The following is a 19,450-nucleotide window of genomic DNA, read 5'->3' on the forward strand; positions in this document are numbered from 1 at the left end:
ACACAGGGCAGCCAATCCATCGTGGCAAAGCCGAGGCTGCGGAACAGATTCCATGCAGCATGTCCATTCTCTTTTTTTTCCGTTGCGGCCTCGTTCCTCTCTATGGTAGAGCCGGCTGAAACGGAAAAGCATGCGGCGAAGCCGCTCTAAGACCCGCAGCAAAGTGCCGTGGATTTTAAAGCTGCGCCTATCCCACAGAAATCTCGTAGCTTTGAAGCTGCGACAAAACCGTGCGATTTCCACGGCGGAAAGCGTCCCGTGGGAACCCATAATTACAAGAAAGTGTTCAGAAAAGTTCAGTCTTTCACATTCACTATATAAGTATAAGAGAGGGACTGAATGAGTGCTGGTTTAACCGAACGATAAGTGAACAAGTCAACAATGATTTTCATGCCTGCATAGAATGAATGACGTGCGAAAAACTAACGATTTTTGTTCCCCATTCAATCGCTGGTTCATGTTTAAATTGAACGACTGTTGTTCCCTTTCTCTCACTTGAACGACAAAATTAGAATTGCTCCATCTAAAAGCACCCTTAGGCCTCTTTCACACGAGTGTATATCGGCCGCCATTTTCGCGGACGGCCTATATATTGGATTCCAATGCATCAGCTCACATTGCTGTATTCCTGAGATGTAAAAGCAGCCGGCCAGCCCAATATAGCGCCGAGCGTTTTTACGTCGGGCCCAAAAGATAGTCCTGGAACTTTTTTGGGGGCCGGAATACGTCTGCTGCTGCATGAGCTCCTATTAGAGCCCATGGCAGCGGCCAGAGGTGGGAGGGAGTTTAGCAGCGTGGCTGCTAAACGCCCTCCCTCTGCTTTCCTCCCCCCGTGCAGTCTCATCTATGCTCTCCTCCCCGCTGGCTCTTTGCAATGGGAGGGGGCGGGACGAGGGTGGAGCTAAGCGCTGGCCCATCCTGCCTTCTCTCATTGCTGGCTGTGGGCAAGGGGTGGGATGTGGGTGGAGCTTAGCTGCCACCCTTTGTCCATAGCCATCAATGGAAGGAGGTGGGATGGGCCGGCGCTTAGCTCCGCCCCCTCCCATTGCAAAGAATGAGCGGGGAGGAGAGCAGAGGTGAGCCTGCGATCGGGAGGGAGGGGAAAAGGGCGACGGCATGGTAGTTTTGGCAAATGTTTGATTTGTGTGCCCATTCACCAGTTTTATCTCTCCCAACGTAGTGTATATATCGGCTGGGCGTGAAAACTGCGGCCGATATACGCTCAAGGGAAAGAAGCCTTAGTAGTTTAGAATCACTCTGTCTTTGCTGTGATAGAAATCAGCTGTCCATGGACTAATTTTCTGGACTATACTAGATCCACAGTGTGAAATAAGGGGTGACAGAGGGCATAGCTGCCAGTGATGAGCTGTACGCTTCTCAAAAGTATATCTCCTTTCTCCTAGAACACTGACTGTCTAGAATTATTCCTAGACAGTCAGTGTTCATGATCTGGTTATCATTCTAGCTATATCCCTTTAAATCCCATAAATCCTTTCAGATTTCTAAACATGAATGTTTCTGCTTTCTGTTAACATGCACTGGTCTACCCATAAATCTACATTCATATTCCCACTGGCAACATAGAGATGTCCACCTATGTCTGGGCGGTATTGATAAGAAGGGAATACATAACATTTTACAGACACTCCCAGGGCTTCTCTATCACCAACGGACATATTGATTCATGCATCCTCCATAAATACTACTCCGAATACAACAAGGACTGACTTCATAAATGAGCTTGTAGCAATGAACTTCAAATCTACAGGTTTGGTGGAATTTATTGGATTGTTTCTTCTCTGTTACTTCCACTGAGTTATAATCTTAACTGCTGCCACACAGAACAGCTTGTTGAGCTTTCCATGCATGCAGGCCCAGACACCAACACAGGATGCCAGTACAGTTGGAAAGTATGGCACAGTTGAGAGCCATGGCTTCCTGCTCTACCGTTTCTCTGTCCTGTAGGTCGCAGACTTTCAGGCCCACATCCTACAAGACGCTGGGACTAATAAAAACAGGACGTTCGCATTGGAAATCAACGTCCCAGCACAGGCAGTTCGATTATGTCACTACGTCGTGCCTTGTGCACCAGGCAAATAGCGGATGAACAGTTAAAGACATGCCCCTTGGCATCAGCTGTTAGGCGAGTATAAGGGTAGGATCATATGGAGCCGAAATGTTGCGACACCCAGTAGCCTCTAGCGAGCACTGAGCTGCTAGTCCGGTGATGTGGATTCAAAAGTCAAATTCCAATTTTGCATGCAGAAATGCTGCAGAATTTGCCTCAGCATTTCTGCCCCCATATGAACATACCCTTTAGGGTTTTTTTCCTGGGGCAATGAGTGTCAATATTACTGTTGAGGAGATCCTATTCCTGTTAGAGGAATTGGGTGGCACTATTATGACTACTGAAGGTATAAAAACGGCTGGGTAAAGAAAAACATAAAAAGGGCTATCATTCTTATTAAAGGCTCACCAAGGAGCACTATTATTGTTGAAGGGACACTGATGGGCCCTATTACTGTTAACAAGACACTTAAGGTCTCTATTACTACTGAAGGGGCACTATTAATGTTGAAGGGACACTGAGGGGCTATTGAAAGGACACTGATAGGCCCTATTACTGTTAACAAGACACTGAGGGGCTCTATTACTACTGAAGGGGCATTATTAATGTTGGAGGAGCACTATAGCCAGTGGATTCTGTTTTCCTGCTTCCTAAACAGAGCAAGAGAATAGAACCCACAATGTAAATGTGAAATAAGTTTCACAGATATGCAGGTAACTTTATACAAAGTTGGGGCACTTTTACATTCAAAAATACATACATATATACATAAACAGGGGCCATAGGCAAGCATCTTTTTACAATATAGAAATACAGAAATTACCAGCAGCACAACTTTGCACCCAGTCACAATGGGGGAGCCATAGAGTGCATGCTCCAAAATGGATTCAGACTTCATTAAATCCACCTAGTCTAGGCAGAAATAGATGCAGGGAGCAGCACAAATGGGAATCTTTTAAGAGCTTCTTGAATACAAAACGAACATCTTTATTGGAAAATCCATGGACAGAACATGCTGCGACGTTTCAACCACTTCTGTGGTCTTTGTCAAGCTTAGTAACACAGTACAACACCCAAACATATATATAAAAATATATATATACAGACAACCAATAATAAAAGAGATAAAAACACCACCCCGCCTAAAGGTATAGTGATTAGTTGTTGGAAGGAGACAACCGATGAGCACCAGCAGGTCAAATGGGCAACAGCTGAAGTCAATGTGGGGTCAGTGTAGGTCTGCTTCTTCATAGTGACCGACGGCATTCCTCTGCATCACATCTGCGCCGGGCACCTCAGGCGATGTTACACCGCGTGGCCGTGCATACACCGAGCACCCGACAAAGTCACGGACATACCGCGCACGCACCTGAACTCAAACATTGCGCGAGACACCAGTCCGTCTTGAATGGATCGGCCGCGCAAGTAGTAAGCTACAGATGGTTATCTAGGCAACCATCCAACACTTAGGTCACATGAACTGTGCCCCATGACTCAACGGGGTAAATAGTCCATCAGGAATGAAGATTCTGCGTGTGTGCGCAAATGTGGATGACCCATCGGGGATAAATGGCGGTAGATGGTTAGCAAGGCAACCATCCAACACTTCAACCACATAACTGTAATCAGTGACCCATTACAGATAGTCAGCTGTGGGTGATTACTGTGGCAGCAAATCAGTATTTAAAACAAATATACCATAATCGATGAATAGTTCCATCAATTATCATGCTCAAACATGGGGCCATCATCATCGCAGTGAACTCCAGTACACTGAAACTAATTACCCAGTTGGCTCTAAAATACATAATACATGCTCTCTATAAGACCAAATGACATTGGGTCACCAACGGGACCCTCCTGAGCTCTAGGACAGAACTCCCATATAGTGCGAGAACGTGGACCCAGTATATATAACACTAAGGTAAATAAGCTTAACATTAATATATATACTCTACCACCATGGACACTAAGCGAACCAAAGTTCCCCCCCAAAAAGCCATATACCCATCAAGGATAAAGATACCTCATGTAATGACCACAGAGTATAAAAGGGCTCACTTACTCGAAAAGATACAACGCTGTCTATTTCTCATAATCTTTATTGAAACACATGTTTGACAGTCAAAAGCAAATAGCAGTATAGACAAGATAGATACACCGTGGGCACACATGAGCAGCAGGCCAATGATATGCTGAATACAGCATCCAGGTAGAACATGCAGATATTGTAAGCTCCTCCTTCAGTTGTCTTCTCCACAGCAATCTAAAGACAAAGAAAAAAACATAAATACTTGTAAAACAAATTGTTAGAGATTTAATGTGGATCCGCTTTGTCGTCCAACCAGTAGATGGATCAGGCCAGCAGGGCAGACAGCCGACTCTGGAAACCTGGATGCTCACTGCTGGAGACGTGGCTTGGAATGCAAAGGTGACCAGGGGATCTAGCCCCTATGCTGGAAGCAGGATATGGAAAATCCTTGCCTATCAACAGCAGAGAATTCGCCCTGATAATGGCGGCCCTGCACAGGAACCTAGGCACAGATTAATCCTGTCGGGACTGATCACCAGAAAGCCAGGAAGTTGGATAACACCACACTGTCTACAGAACCAAGGAGTGAGCAAGTTCAGGACCAGGCTGGAAGTACTGAGCAAACTGAATACCAAGCACCAACTGCAAACACAGTTTGCACCAACACTGCAGCAGAAGCTGTCAGGTCTGAGGCCTCTATATAGTGTTGAAGAGATGACAAACAATCTGCAGCTGGGGGGAAGAGGCAGAACCAATTTAACCATGGATGTGCTGGAAAAAAGGCAATCACAGATTCAGAGAATGACACCCATGGCTGCCAGACCTAACACAAATACATGTAACATGTAAATAATAAAGAAGTTACAGGAGTGAAATAAAAACGAAAATTGAAATAAAATTCACCAGAAAGACTAGTTCTCAGAAGTACAGCACATGGTTACAATCAATATCGAGGCCCCTGGGTTGAAGAGTGTCCAATCTATATATTCACATAAGCTCAAGATATTTTAACCTCCTTTCCCTATCACCTCCCCTAGGGGAGCATGGAACCCCATCAATGATGCAGTATCTAAGCTGGCTAACAGAGTGGCCCATCTCTATGAAGTGTTTGAAAACTGGTACCTCTGTGTTACCTGTCTTGATAGTGCTCTTGTGTGCTCTTGTGGCAGGGTTAGGCTATTATAATGAACCTAATAGGAACAGAGGCAGGGTCAGGACTAGAAAGCAAGAATTACATAACTGGAATTAGGAACAAGGCTGAGAGTCATGCAGGGGAACTGTCCACAAGCTAGATGGCTCAGTAGTGACAACTATCGACTGCAGTGCAAGAGAACACCAATTCGATTTTTGCTACAGTCACATACACACAAAGGAATACGCAGGCATACTTTTACACACACACTTTACACCACAGATGGAGCTTTTAGCTTCAGTGCAGAAGTGGCTGACAACCAATTGCAGATTGGAGAAAGGAGCGATAGCTCCTATCAAATGAGCTGCTGCCACTGAAGCACTCACCCTTCTCCTTCACCACATCAGCTATTACTGCTGCCACAAGGCAGCCATGGCAGCTAGAGTCTGCTAATGTTAGTAGGTCTTGCAGTCATAGAGACTCGGGGAACCTCCCCTTCCCTATCATAATCTGAATTCAACCCTTGTCCCCTACATTTTACCTGACCCTAGCTTCAGTCTGGCATCTATTGGACACACTCAACTGACTGTACCCTGCAGAGCTGTGCATCACTCCTCTTACAACTTATCTTTTCCACTTCCGTGTGAGACATGAGTTCAGGGAGGTGAGGCTGAAAAGATTAAAAAACAAAAAATTTCTGGCCGCTCCTAGGGTCACACCCCCCCCCCCCCCCCCCCCCCAGCATCTGGACACCTTAGGCATCGGCCCTCAAATGCCTAGCGGTAAATACGGCCTTGAACTCATCCCGCATATAACAAGTCCCTATATACGAATTGAGAAATAAAAAAAAGCTATGACTTCTGAAATGCAACAATGAAAAACAACCAAAAAGTATTAGTCGTTAACATCAAAAATATGTATGGTAAGAAGGGGTTAAAAAACCCATGATAAAAACAGGGCTTATAAAACATTGAAGTAGTAATGAAACCTGAAAAATTAGAAAGACAAGACTTTAACTTACTACTTGAAAAATAAAAACTTGACTTCTAGATCAATTTGAAGATCAGATTGAAAGTCTTCTGGAAAAAAAGTAATGGCCCAAATACACCACCTTAATTACCAGGCCATTCAAATGATCAACTCCATGTAGTGTAGATCTGCAGAACTGAAAGTCTCTAGAATGCAACACAAGGCAATTTCAATTGTCACACAGGAGAGTTTTATTATCTGTACAATGCAAGATATCCTTGTGCTGGATGTACTTCAAACATGGAGAAGACACGAGTTCAGGTATGAATAGGGGAAATATAATTGGATAACAGGCTGAAGTGTGCAGTCTGGAAATGAGAAAAAGGATAATAGCTGAAAAACAGGAATGAAAGCAAGAAGAACGAGGGTAGATTTCTCTTGTGCCAATCAATACTTGTACACTGCAGGCAGACATAAGCAACATGCACTGAAACCGGATCATGTAGAATGATAGCAGATATGAGCTTAACATAGGACAAAGAAGTATTTGCCTAACGTATTTACCTGTGGACAATGACTGACCTAGCAATTATTAGTAGAATATCTCCTGGGGATTATAGAAGAGGTCTGCTAACGTTTAAATGACTTATTTCCTTTAAGTGCTGCTAAACTTTTGAAGGACTTTTGTTTTCAAAATTAGGATCATATAGGACAAAAGTACTAGGCACAAGATGCCATTTACTAGTATAACCTCAGCTTCTTCTGGCTCTGGTAGTAATCTGCTGATGCTAGAGGAAAGCAGGAGAACAGGGCAGAGACCACTGCTTCTTAACTCCAATCAGGGGCGTAACTATAGAGGGTGCAGGGGATGCGGTTGCACCCGGGCCCAGGAGCCTTAGGGGGTCCATAAGGCCTCTCCTCTCAATATAGGGAGCAGAGTACTATGTATAAAGCATTATAGTTAGGGGCCCTGTTACAGGTTTTGCATTGGGGCCCAGAAGCTTCAAGTTATGCCTCTGTGCAGCATGGTTTAGGTATGGGTACGGGTACAGATACAGATAGAGGGGGGCCCCAGCTCACCTTTTGCATCAGGTCCCCTGAGTCTTTAGTTACGCCCCTGACTCCAATCGTCATTTACCCCCAATAGGCCACATTTTCGGGATCTCCTTAGTATTGCACAGGTGATGTAATATTTATTAATGCATCAGAAATTGGGTAACAAGTGTTCTCTATAGCATAGCCTCAAATGAGGATGTGTTGGGATACTTGAGAACCTGGAGAAACGCTGAACTAGGGTTCTGTTGAGGCAGGAATGCAGTTTATAGAAAGGTATCCACCCAAAAAAACTTTTAATATTTTTTACAACCCATCGGATGCTGAAGCTGATGTCACAGTTTGCAGCCACCAACATACTTCTCCTGGCGGTTATGGTGGGTATCCTGCCTCCTGCAGACACCCTTTTCTGGCGTCTGCCTGGTATCTCTTGGCAGGCCGAAGGGTGTGCGAGTGCACGTGCCTGCGCTCAGAAAGGGCCTGCACACACCCTAAAAAGTCTTCCCTTGCCAATCATGAGGTATCCCTGGCTATTTCAGGCACCCTTTCGCTATGTGGTCTTCTGGTGCAGTTTAAGGTGCTTTCTAGTATGTTTTGATTCTCCAGTTCCTGATTTCGGCTATTCCTAACTTTATTGCATTCTACGCTCCAGACCTTGGCTTGTTACACTGACCACGCTTTTGTCTGCTGCCTGCCGTGATCTCTGGCCTGCTGTAAAGTGCTGAACCCGTTCTGCGTGTCCTGACCTCCGGCTTGTCCATTGATGTGACGTTACACTGCCAGCCCGACACGGATTGTTCTGATGATGCCTGTGTTCACACCCTCAGGTATTGTGCCTTTGTCTATAGTAGCGTCAGCTGTCACATTAGTGGGATCACTTCAAGAATAACGGCCTGGGGACTCCACAGTGAAGTGGAGAATATATTATAAAGAATGCTAGGGATTGTGGGGAAAAGGGGGCAAAACTAAGCAATTAAATGAATGATTATTCATTAGACATGCTGAAGTTTAGGGAGCAGCAACTGAAATACCTGCCTAAGGGCTCCTGCACACTTGTGTTTTTCTTGCGCGTTTTTTCACGCTATATCGTTGCGTTTTTTTCATGAACTACTATCGGTAACATTAATTGGGACAACATCCTCAAAAATTACGGTACAGAGGACAAATGGGAAAAGTTTAAAAGGATCCTAATCGCCTGATGTGAGCAGTTCATTCCCTTTAAAAATAAAAGAAACTCAGCTAAAAGGAAACCAATGTGGCTCGACAAGACGGTACGAGGGGCAATAAACGAAAAGAAGAAAGCGTTCAAACTACTAAAGCAACAAGGCAGCGAAGAAGCGCTAAAATCATACAGGGAAAAAAACAAAATATGCAAAGATACGATCAAAACTGCCAAGGAGGAAGCAGAAAGACGGATCGCAAAAGAGAGCAGAAACAACCCGAAGCTATTTTTCAACTACATTAACAGCAAAAGGATTTGCAGGGAGAGCGCTGGCCCTTTAAAAAAACAATGCAGGAGAAATCATTGATGATGACGAAGGGAAAGCAAATCTACTAAACAGTTTCTTCTCAAGTGTATTCACCAAAGAAAAGGAAATGCCACACAAGATGCAGGGGAGTAAAACGAACCCCTCACAAAATATCTCATACCTAACGCAGGAGGAGGTGCGGAAGCGTCTAAAGAAAACTAAAATTGATAAATCGCCGGGCCCCGATGGATTACACCCAAGGATACTAAAGGAACTAAGTGACGAGATAGCTAGGCCGCTATACCTAATATTTCTAGACACTATCAAGACCGGAGTACTACCATTAGACTGGCGCATTGCCAACGTGGTTCCAATTTACAAAAAAGGGAGCAAAAGTGAGCCTGGTAACTACAGGCCAGTAAGTCTCACTTCAGTAACGGGAAAAATTTTCGAGGGGATTCTGAAAGACGCCATCGATGAGCACCTCAAGGAAATTAAGGGAATAACTCCTCACCAGCATGGATTCATGAAGGGTCGCTCATGTCAGACAAATCTGATCAGTTTCTACGATGAAGTAAGCTCTAAGCTGGACCAGGGAGAATCTATTGATCTTGTATATCTGGATTTCTCTAAAGCCATTGACACCGTGCCACATAATAGGCTAATATACAAAATGAGGCAGCTCGGACTGGGCGAAAATGTGTGTAAGTGGGTAAAAAATTGGCTCAATGATAGAAAGCAGAGGGTGGTAATAAATGGCTCATACTCTGATTGGACCACAGTCGCTAGCGGGGTGCCACAGGGTTCAGTACTAGGCCACACTCTGTTCAACATATTTATCAATGACCTGATAGAGGGGCTGCACAGCAAAATATCCATATTTGCAGATGACACAAAATTATACAATATAATTAATGCAACGGAGGACAATGTGCGGCTACAAACGGACCTGGATAAGCTGGGGGCTTGGGCAGAAAAATGGCAAATGAAGTTCAATGTTGAAAAATGTAAGACTATGCACATGGGCAGGAGGAACGGATGTCACCAATATTCACTTAATGGGGTACCACTGGGGAAAAGTGATATGGAAAAGGATCTAGGGGTATCAGTGGATAATAGACTAAACTGGAGTAACCAATGCCAGTCAGCTGCTGCAAAGGCAAATAAAGTCTTGGGGTGCGTTAAAAGAGGTATAGGGGCGAAGGATGAGAACATTATCCTTCCATTATATAAGCCACTTGTCAGACCTCACATGGAATACTGTGTACAATTCTGGACACCGGTGGTCAGGAAAGATGTCACAGTGCTTGAGGGGGTTCAAAGAAGGGCAACTAAACTAATAAATGGAATGACGGGACTGGAATAACCAGAGAGGCTATCCAAATTGGGACTATTTACTCTAGAAAAAAGAAGGTTAAGAGGCGACCAAATAACCATGTATAAGTACATGAGGGGACAATACAAGGATCTCTCCCATGATCTGTTTACACCCAGGACCACGACGGTAACAAGAGGACATCCGCTACGATTAGAGGAAAGTAGGTTTCATCACCAACATAGAAGGGGATTCTTTACTGTAAGAGCAGTTAGACTGTGGAACTCTCTACCGGAGGAAGTGGTGATGACAAAATCCATAGAGGAGTTTAAAAGGGGACTTGATGTCTTTCTGGAAAAGAAGGATATTACAGGATATAAATATTAGGTTAAGTGTCAATCCTGGTATATAGGCAGGTAGGAACTATTAGGGGTTGATCCAGGGAACAGTCTGATTGCCATTAGGGAGTCGGGAAGGAATTTTTCCCCCAAAAGGGCTAATTGGCTTCTGGCCTTGGGGTTTTTTGCCTTCCTCTGGATCAACACAGGAGGATAGACAGGCTGGACTAGATGGACATTGTCTTCATTCGGCCTTACATACTATGTTACTATGTCAATGGGACTTTCTAATGTTAAAAACGCATTGCACAAAAATTGCAAAGGACAAACTTGCGATACATTTTTAACATTAGAAAGTCCCATTAACAATCACGTGATAAAAATGTGCAAGAAAAATGCAAGTGGGTATTCACCCTAAGGGCGCCCACCCACTGGCGTTTGCGATTTTTGCGGCGTTTTTCCCGCGTTTTCCGCGGCGTTTTTTGCCGCATTTTCGCCGCGTTTTCGCGGCTTTTCCATTAATTTCCATTGACTTTCATGGGTGCATTAGGAGAAAAATAAGGACACATATGCAACTGACAGTTCCTATGTTAAAAAACGCAACGCAACGCAAAAAAAAACACCAGTGGACAGGAGTACATTCAATTCTAATTGCTCTTGAGAAAAAACGCAAAGAAAAAAAAATCGCCAGTGGGTGGGCGCCCTAAGGCTGGGGTCACACTGGGCGGATTTCCGCCAGAAATCTCGCGGTTTGGCAGCAGTAAAAAAACACGAGATTTCCGCCGGGAGAAGCGCCGCGGAAACACCCGCGACGGCTTTGAGGCGGCCCGGCCGCTCGCTCTTCCGCTGCAACCGGCGCTCCCATAGAGGAGAGAGCGCGGCCACAGCGGAAAGAAAAAAGAATTGACATGCTGCGGTCAACAAAGCTGCGCTGCAGCCGCAGTTTCGGCCGGATTAACCGCAGCGGATTGGCCGTCCCGTGTGGAAGAGATTTCTGAGAAATCTCGTCCACATGGCTGGCTAATAACGAGATTAGCGGCCGCAGGCGGATTTGCCGCGCGGAAATTCCGTCCGGAATTTCCGCGGCAAATCCGCCCTGTGTGAACCCAGCCTAAATGGGAGAATTCAGTGTTCAGTGCATGCTTTTATTTTGGGCCAGTATTGGACACTGGAGTATTCTGGAGAGTAAACATTTTTTGCAAGTTTTCACCTATCCGCTCAACTGAGAACGAGGGACCTGTGCTCACCCCCCCCCCCCCATTTCTCAATGCAAAGGTTGCTTTTCCCTACCACTGCCATGTTGCAGCTGGCCAAGTATGCTCCGCCATGGCTCCATTGCTTCCAATGGGGCTAACGGGAATAAACAAGTGCTTTGTACTTGGCTATCTCTGTCAGGCTCACCGAAATGAATGGAACCATGGCCACGTATGCGCAACCAGCGGTCCACTCCCTGCGACGTTACAGTGATAAACAACAGCAACCCTGCACTTAGAAATAAATACGGGTACCCTGTTCTTGGGATCGGTGGGGGTCCCAGCATTCGGACCCCCACTGATCTATCAATTTTCACCCATCCAGAGAAGGGGTAAAAACTTGAAAAAAGTTTAATATATGTGCTGTAGAATTTTGAAACAATTAAGCTCACATGTAATAGTGCTATACATTTCACATATAAAACTGTAATATGGATCCCACCGGGCTAGAATCAAAATACCATAGTGACTAGAAAATTGACTTATTTTTGCTCCATTTCATTCATGCATGCGACGGATGGATGCTTCTGCCCAGCATGGAATGCATGCAGCTGGGCGCAGTGACTGACAGCATCAAGCTGCATCTCTTCCTGCAAAACCAGCCTCAGGTCATTTCTACCACTAGAAGGCAACTGCTGTTATATAATGGAGAAATGTGTGCTCCTCGTGCATCAGTCTCTTTAAGTAGAGATCAATGCAGAAAGCTACATACCGCGGCTCTTATGAAGCTTCCTGCTACCCTGTTTCCCTGAAAATAAGACATACCCTGAAAATAAGACATAGCATGATTTTCCAGAATTTTTGAGGATGCAAAATGATTTTTCAGGCTTTTTGAGAATGCTTGAAATATAAGCCCTACTCCAAAATTAAGCCCTGTTAACAGTTAAAGGGGTTGTCCCGCGCCGAAACGGGTTTTTTCAATAGCCCCCCCGTTCGGCGCGATGCAGGGATAAAAAAAAAAAACGGGTAGTACTTACCCGAATCCCCGCGCTCCGGTGACTTCTTACTTACCTTGTGAAGATGGCCGCCGGGATCTTCACCCTCGGTGGACCGCAGGTCTTCTGTGCGGTCCATTGCCGATTCCAGCCTCCTGATTGGCTGGAATCGGCACACGTGACGGGGCGGAGCTACGAGGAGCCGCTCTCTGGCACGAGCGGCCGCATTCAGAAGGGAGAAGACCGGACTGCGCAAGCGCGTCTAATCGGGCGATTAGACGCTGAAGATTAGACGGCACCATGGAAACGAGGACGCCAGCAACGGAGCAGGTAAGTGAATAACTTCTGTATGGCTCATAATTAATGCACAATGTACATTACAAAGTGCATTAATATGGCCATACAGAAGTGTATACCCCAACTTTGTTTCGCGGGACAACCCCTTTAATTAAAAAAGTCAATTTAAATAGTGTCCAGGCAGCTATACATGTAAAAAAGTTAAACCTTTTTGAACAAAAATTAATATAAGACACTGTCTTATTTTTGGGGAAACACGGTAGTAGAGGCCACATTGTGGAAATGTGAATGGATAACTGTGTAATATATAGTCAGGCTGAGTCCTCGAGTGTGGGAGCTACTCTTTGTAGCAGGGCTCTCTTCTGGCTTACTGAGCAGTGGATCCCCAACTACAATATCCACACGGCCTAAATGACAAGTATTTAAAGGGGTTGGGCCAAGTTATAAAGTTATCCCCTATCAACAGGACAAAAGGCAACTTTATAATCGGTGAGGGTCTTGGGATTGCGAGAACAGGTGTCCTGTCAGTCCCCCACTGAATAAAGAGGTAGCCGCTGCTCCATTCACTTCAATGACAGCACTGAAAATTGGCGAAGCTCTTTAAGTCGGTAACCTCCGATGCTGTCATTGGAGTGAATGGACTGGCAATGCGTCTGCTTGACCTCTGCTCCATTCCCTCGAGGACAGACCGGACCCCTATTCTTGGGATCGGTGTGGGTTGCAGCAGTTGATCCTCTACTGATCATAAAGTTCTCCCCTATACAGCGGATAGTCGATAGATAACTTTATAACTTGGCAAACCTCTTTAAGGCTAGCCATATACATGAAATAAAAACCAGCTAAGTTAGTTGACTGAATAATATTGCCACACAACAAAAACTCTGCAGATAGTGTATACAGCCAAAAATATGTGGTTATCCCTTCTAAGATTTTAATTTAGGTGCTTCAGCCACATCCATTGCAAACAGGGGCAAAAAATCAAGCACACAGCCATGCAGTCTCCACAAACAAACCTTGGTAGTAGTACTGAAGAACCTAGTAAGGGCCCATTTACATCTGCATTGGAGGTTCCCTTTGGAGCCTCTTATGCAGATTTGATAGAAAATCTTGGACAAAATAAGCTGTGCTATTTTTTTCTAGTAAGATGCCGGTCGGAATGCCGGAAGAACCCCTTTATAGTAAACGGGGTCCATTCTGCAGTGTTGGATATTTCCGTTGTTCCAACCGAACAACAGATATCACCCGCAGCCCTGTTGCTGATGTGAAAGGGGCCTTACTTTGTAAGTTGCACTGTCATCAGATGTCACTTTGCCACAAGACACTGTGACATTTCTGATCTGCTAGATCTGCCCTGTAAGTGACATTATTGTGAAGCGGAAGTGTCTAGCACGAAAAACACCACAACAATGAAAACGGAAAACCACCAAACAACGCTGACTGTTAGAGAATGATGTGCTTAAAATAACCTACAATGTGTTGTGTTACTCATTAAAAAGATTCAAACTGAGGGCTCCCACCCACTAGCGTTTTTTTTCACTGCGAAATTCGCACGTTTTTTTTTTCTACAGGGGGTCTATGGGACTTGTAAAGCTAAAATCGCAATCGCGCGAAATCGCGATTTTGCGCAATCGCGATTTTAGCTTTACAACTCCCATAGCCCAAAGACCCCTGCAGAAAAAAAAAACGCTGTGAATTTCGCAGTAAAAAAACGCTAGTGGGTGGGAGCCCTGACTCTGCAAGGGTCATTACCAAAGAACTACATGTCAGGAGATTCATGAAATGGGTTTTCGTAGTTTGAAGAGCTTCACACAAGCCCCAGGTCATTAACCCCTTCCCACCACAGCCTCCTTTCATTTTTATCTACCCACTTTAAAAAAATCATAACTTTTTTATTTTTACATGAGGTGTGGCTTTTTTGTGGGACAAGTAGCATTTTTCAGGGGTACCATTTAAAGTATCATATAATGTATTTGAAAACTTTCATAACTTTCTAAGCGATGTGAAATTAATAAAAACACACAGTTTTGTCATTTTGTAGGGGAAGAGTTAAACTGTTCATGGTAAATTAAGAGTGACATGTTATCTTTAGGCTGGATTCACACAAACGTATATCGGCTCGGTTTTCACGCCCAGCAGATATATGTCGTCTCTCTCTGCAGGGGGGGAGGCTGGAAGAGCCAGGAGCAGGAACTGAGCTCCCGCCCCCTCTCCACCCCTCTGCACTATTTGCAATGGGGAGAGGTGGGACGGGGGCAAGGCTAAGTCATGAAACGTAGCCCCGCCCCGTCTCCTTTCATTGCAAATAATGCAGAGGGGCGGAAAGGAGGCAGAGAGGGGGCGGGAGCTCAGTTCCTGCTCCTGGCTCTTCCATCCCCCCTTCCCGCAGATGAGGACACCGTATATCGGCTCGGCAGGAAAACCGAGCCGATATACAGTCGTCTGAATCCAGCCTTATTCAGTGGAGCAATAGGATTACAGCGATACCAAACGGAAATGGGTTTTTTTAGATGTTTACTTAAAAAAATAAAATACCGTATATACTCGAGTATTAGCTGACCCGAGTAAATAAGTTTCACCACAAAAAAAAGGTAAAACTTATTGACTCGAGTATAAGCCGAGCTATACTTGAGTATATAGTAGGTAAAAAAAAAAAAGCAATACTCACCTTCCAGCCGGCGGTTGTGTCCCCTACGCAATGAACTCCCCGGCGGTGCGGCAAGCTGCTTCAGACTTCTTCCCTCTGTCATCTCCCTGCTCGGCTTTGAATTTGCCCGCTGACAGAGCTTTGTAAATAAGTGCTGTGATTGGATCGAGCGCCAGCCAATCACAGCCAGCGCTCGATAACCCAATCATAGCCATTCAGTGATGTCATTCATTGAATGGCTGTGAATGATCGAGCATCTGCTTTTCTTTTTTTTTTTTTAAATAATAAGCCGTTTTTAAACTCATTTTTAATTTTTTTTTGTCAAGTTTTTAGAACTTGTGATGCTTTGTCACTCTCCTGCAGTATAATGTAATGTCATAGCATTGCATTATATTGTGATCTGACAGGCAGTTTATCAAGTAACACCACAGGTATGGCTTGATAGACAATTTGTAATGTCAGCCCTGAGGCCTTTCAGAAAGCTCCCGGCTGCCGTAGCAACCATATGGCACCCCACAATCTCACCATGGGGAGCAGTGCGAGATCCCCGAATATCTATCTGGGCATTTAAATGTTGCTGTCAGAACTGACAGCGGAATTTTAAGGGTTAACAGCTCCAATCAGCAGCGCTGCTTATCAAAGTTGTTGCAGGCGGATGTCAGCTGTAAGAAACAGCCGACACCCGTATTGTATGGAGTGAGATCGACCCCCGACCCCATCAATACAAACCCTTAACCTCCAGGATGTAAATTTACGTCCTGCAGCACTAAGGGCTCATGTCCACGGGCAAAATATGATTTAAGATCCGCAGCGGATCTCCCGCATGCGGATCCGCATCCCATAGGGATGCATTGACCACCCGCGGGTAGATAAATACCCGCGGATCGTCAATAAAAGGGATTTTAAAAAAAATGGAGCATGGAAAAATCCGGACCATGCTCCATTTTCGTGCGGGTCTCCCGCGGGGACGGCTCCCGCGGGCTTCTATTGAAGCCTATGGAAGCCGTCCGGATCCGCGGGAGACCTAAAATAGGAATTTAAAGTATTTACCATCCGGCGCGGGCGGGGAAGGTCAGCTGTTCCTCACGGCCGCATCTTCCTTGCTTCGGCTCGGCGGATGTGCCCGGCGCATGCGCGCGGCACGTCGGCGACGTGCCGGCGACGTGCCGCCGGCGTCAGGAATTCATCCGCCGGCCGAAAATGAAGATCCGGCCGTGAGAAACAGCTGATCTTCTCCGCCCGCGCCGGATGGTAAATACTTTTAAATTCTTATTTTCGGCGCTCATGTCCGCGGGGCAGGAGGGACCCGCTGCAGATTCTACATGGAGAATCTGCAGCGGATCTGATTTTCCCCGTGGACATGAGGCCTTAGGGATTCGACAACCCATGTGCTTACTGAAGGACAGGGGATTGCCTGATTAAGGGCTCGTTCACATGGCCATATGTGTATTTTGTTCACATAATACACTGTGAGACCTCAGCTGTTTGTAGGATGGCAATAAGGACTATAATAGGGACAGTTTGGGGGGCCGCTGGCCCTTCTGGAGCCTTGGGCCTGTGGCAGTTATCCCAATTATAATCTGTCATTGGGTACAGCCCTTTGGATTTTCTCTGACGCCCTACTTGCTGTCTTGGCAGGTGCTGCTCCACAATGTCCGCCTCTTCTTCGTCCTCCTGCGACCTGCTATGATGCCTCTCCCTACCTCTCCATGTTAGATCAAGGACTTCCTCCTCCTCTTCGTTGTCCTTCTCCTAAGTGGGCTCTATGTGAGCACCGAAGCTGGCACCTCTGTTTCCTCATCCCCCTGAGTACATAATACCTGTGAAGAGCTGACTGCACGCACTGACCACCCTCATCTTCCTCTTCGGAGGAAAGAAAATGGTTGGGCATCAGTGCATTCACTGTCTCGGTCTTCTCCCTCTGGTTGTTTGCACTGCCCGGTTGACATCCATGACACTGAATGATGAAACAGGCCCTCAGACTGATCTATGTGGATGCTTCAGAGGGTGCAGGGAAATTGGCAGGGGTGAAGTAAAGTGGAAATGCTTATGGCTGACTGGTGCAGACTGACTGCGACTGGGAGGAAGAAGAGGTGATGATACACGAGGGATGGTGGGTCGTCTACTCTACAACCTGTTCTTCAAACTGCAGATGTAAAGCACGGGCAGAACCACTTTTCAGTAATGGCAGCTGGCTTGTCTTACTTCCTGCCAATTTCCCTGATGGAGCTGTTTCTTTAGTGGGAGCTGCTTGAAGTGCCAACTTGGCTTGTTGTCTACCACCTCCATCACCACCACTACCAACATGTCCCCTTCCTCTGGCTTTCTTCAGCTTTCATTTTTTCTTTTACTTAGTCCTTTTTTTAACTTTTCTGTGTAGTTTTATGTAACTTTTCAACTAACTTTGTAATTTGCAGAAAACCACTGTGAGCTGTGTAAGGCCTGCAAGTAATTCGTAGTGGCTGGACGATGTCTGAGGCCGCTGATACGCACTGCTTTTTCCCTTTTTGTGGTTGTTTTTTATATTAACAAAAAAACCAGTGCCAACTAAATAAGCTACAATCCCTGAGCGACATGATGTGTTAGAACAGAAGGTCACACAGTATATATATAGCTTGCATATTTGCCAACGGTCCATTTGGTGCAGTGTAATTAAATTCCCCACACCTGACTGCCAGCTACGTAAGCCCTGCCAATATTTTGTAGCGACCGGACTGACGCCTTTGAACGATGTCTGAGGCCACTGACACGCACTGTGTGTATTTGCTGTTTCCCTGTTTGGTTTTCTTTTTTATTAAAGGGGTTGTCTCGCGAAAGCAAGTGGGGTTCAGCACTTCTGTATGGCCATATTAATGCACTTTGTAATATACATCGTGCATTAAATATGAGCCAAACAGAAGTTATTCACTTACCTTCCCTGCGCTGGCGTCCCCGTCTCCATGGCTCCGTCTAACTTCAGCGTCTAATCGCCCGATTCCAGCCTCCTGATTGGCTAGAATCGGCACACGTGATGGGGTGGAGCTACGCGATGACGCGTAGAAGGGAGCGGAGCCAGAACGCCGCTGCTGCCGAACCGAGCCGAAGGCAAAAGACCCTTCTGCGCAAGCGCGTCTAATCGGGCGATTAGATGCTGAAGTTAGACGGAGCCATGGAGACGGGGACGCTAGCAACGGAACAGGTAAGTGAATAACTTCTGTATGGCTCATATTTAATGCACGATGTATATTACAACGTGCATTAATATGGCCATACAGAAGTGCTTAACCCCACTTGCTTTCGCGAGACAACCCCTTTAACTAAATAAGCCACAATCCCTGGGCAGCACGATATGTGAGAACAGAAGGTCGCACACTATAGCTTGTATATTTGTCTGCTGTCCCTGTTTTGCGCTCTGTCCGTATGTAATACATTAAAACAGAGTGGAAAGAGTGTGTGAGATAGGCGCTCATGTGCCATACACTCGCTGCCATATGCGGTCTCTGCCAGCATCACAAACACCAGTAAAACGCAACATGACACCGGCAGCGGTTTATACATACGGTCATGTGAATGAGGCCTTACATGCGCAACATAAAGCATCCATGCTCTTGCATCCACATATAGCCGCACCCGTCAGTTCCCCATCAATCAACACTGAACCTTTGTTAACCCCTTCACGCTATAGAACGTACAGTTACGTTCTGCAGGGTCCAGGTATGTATGAAGGGAGATCACATGGGGACCTCCCTTCATACAGTGCCAGCTGCTTCTTACAGCCGACACCTGGAAGCAACAGCACCAATCAGCCGTGCGGCTGAGAGAAGCTGTTAACCATTTAAACCAATTAAATCCCCCGAACGATGTTTGGGGGTCCTGTATGACCCCCTGCGAGGAGATCGTAGGGAGCCGTGCAGGTGTCATAGCATCTGGGGGTCTTCTAAAAAAGCCCAAGAGCTGTCTTGGCAG

This window comes from Eleutherodactylus coqui, chromosome 9 (assembly GCF_035609145.1).
Source record: "Eleutherodactylus coqui strain aEleCoq1 chromosome 9, aEleCoq1.hap1, whole genome shotgun sequence".
In the NCBI taxonomy this organism is placed as follows: domain Eukaryota; kingdom Metazoa; phylum Chordata; class Amphibia; order Anura; family Eleutherodactylidae; genus Eleutherodactylus; species Eleutherodactylus coqui.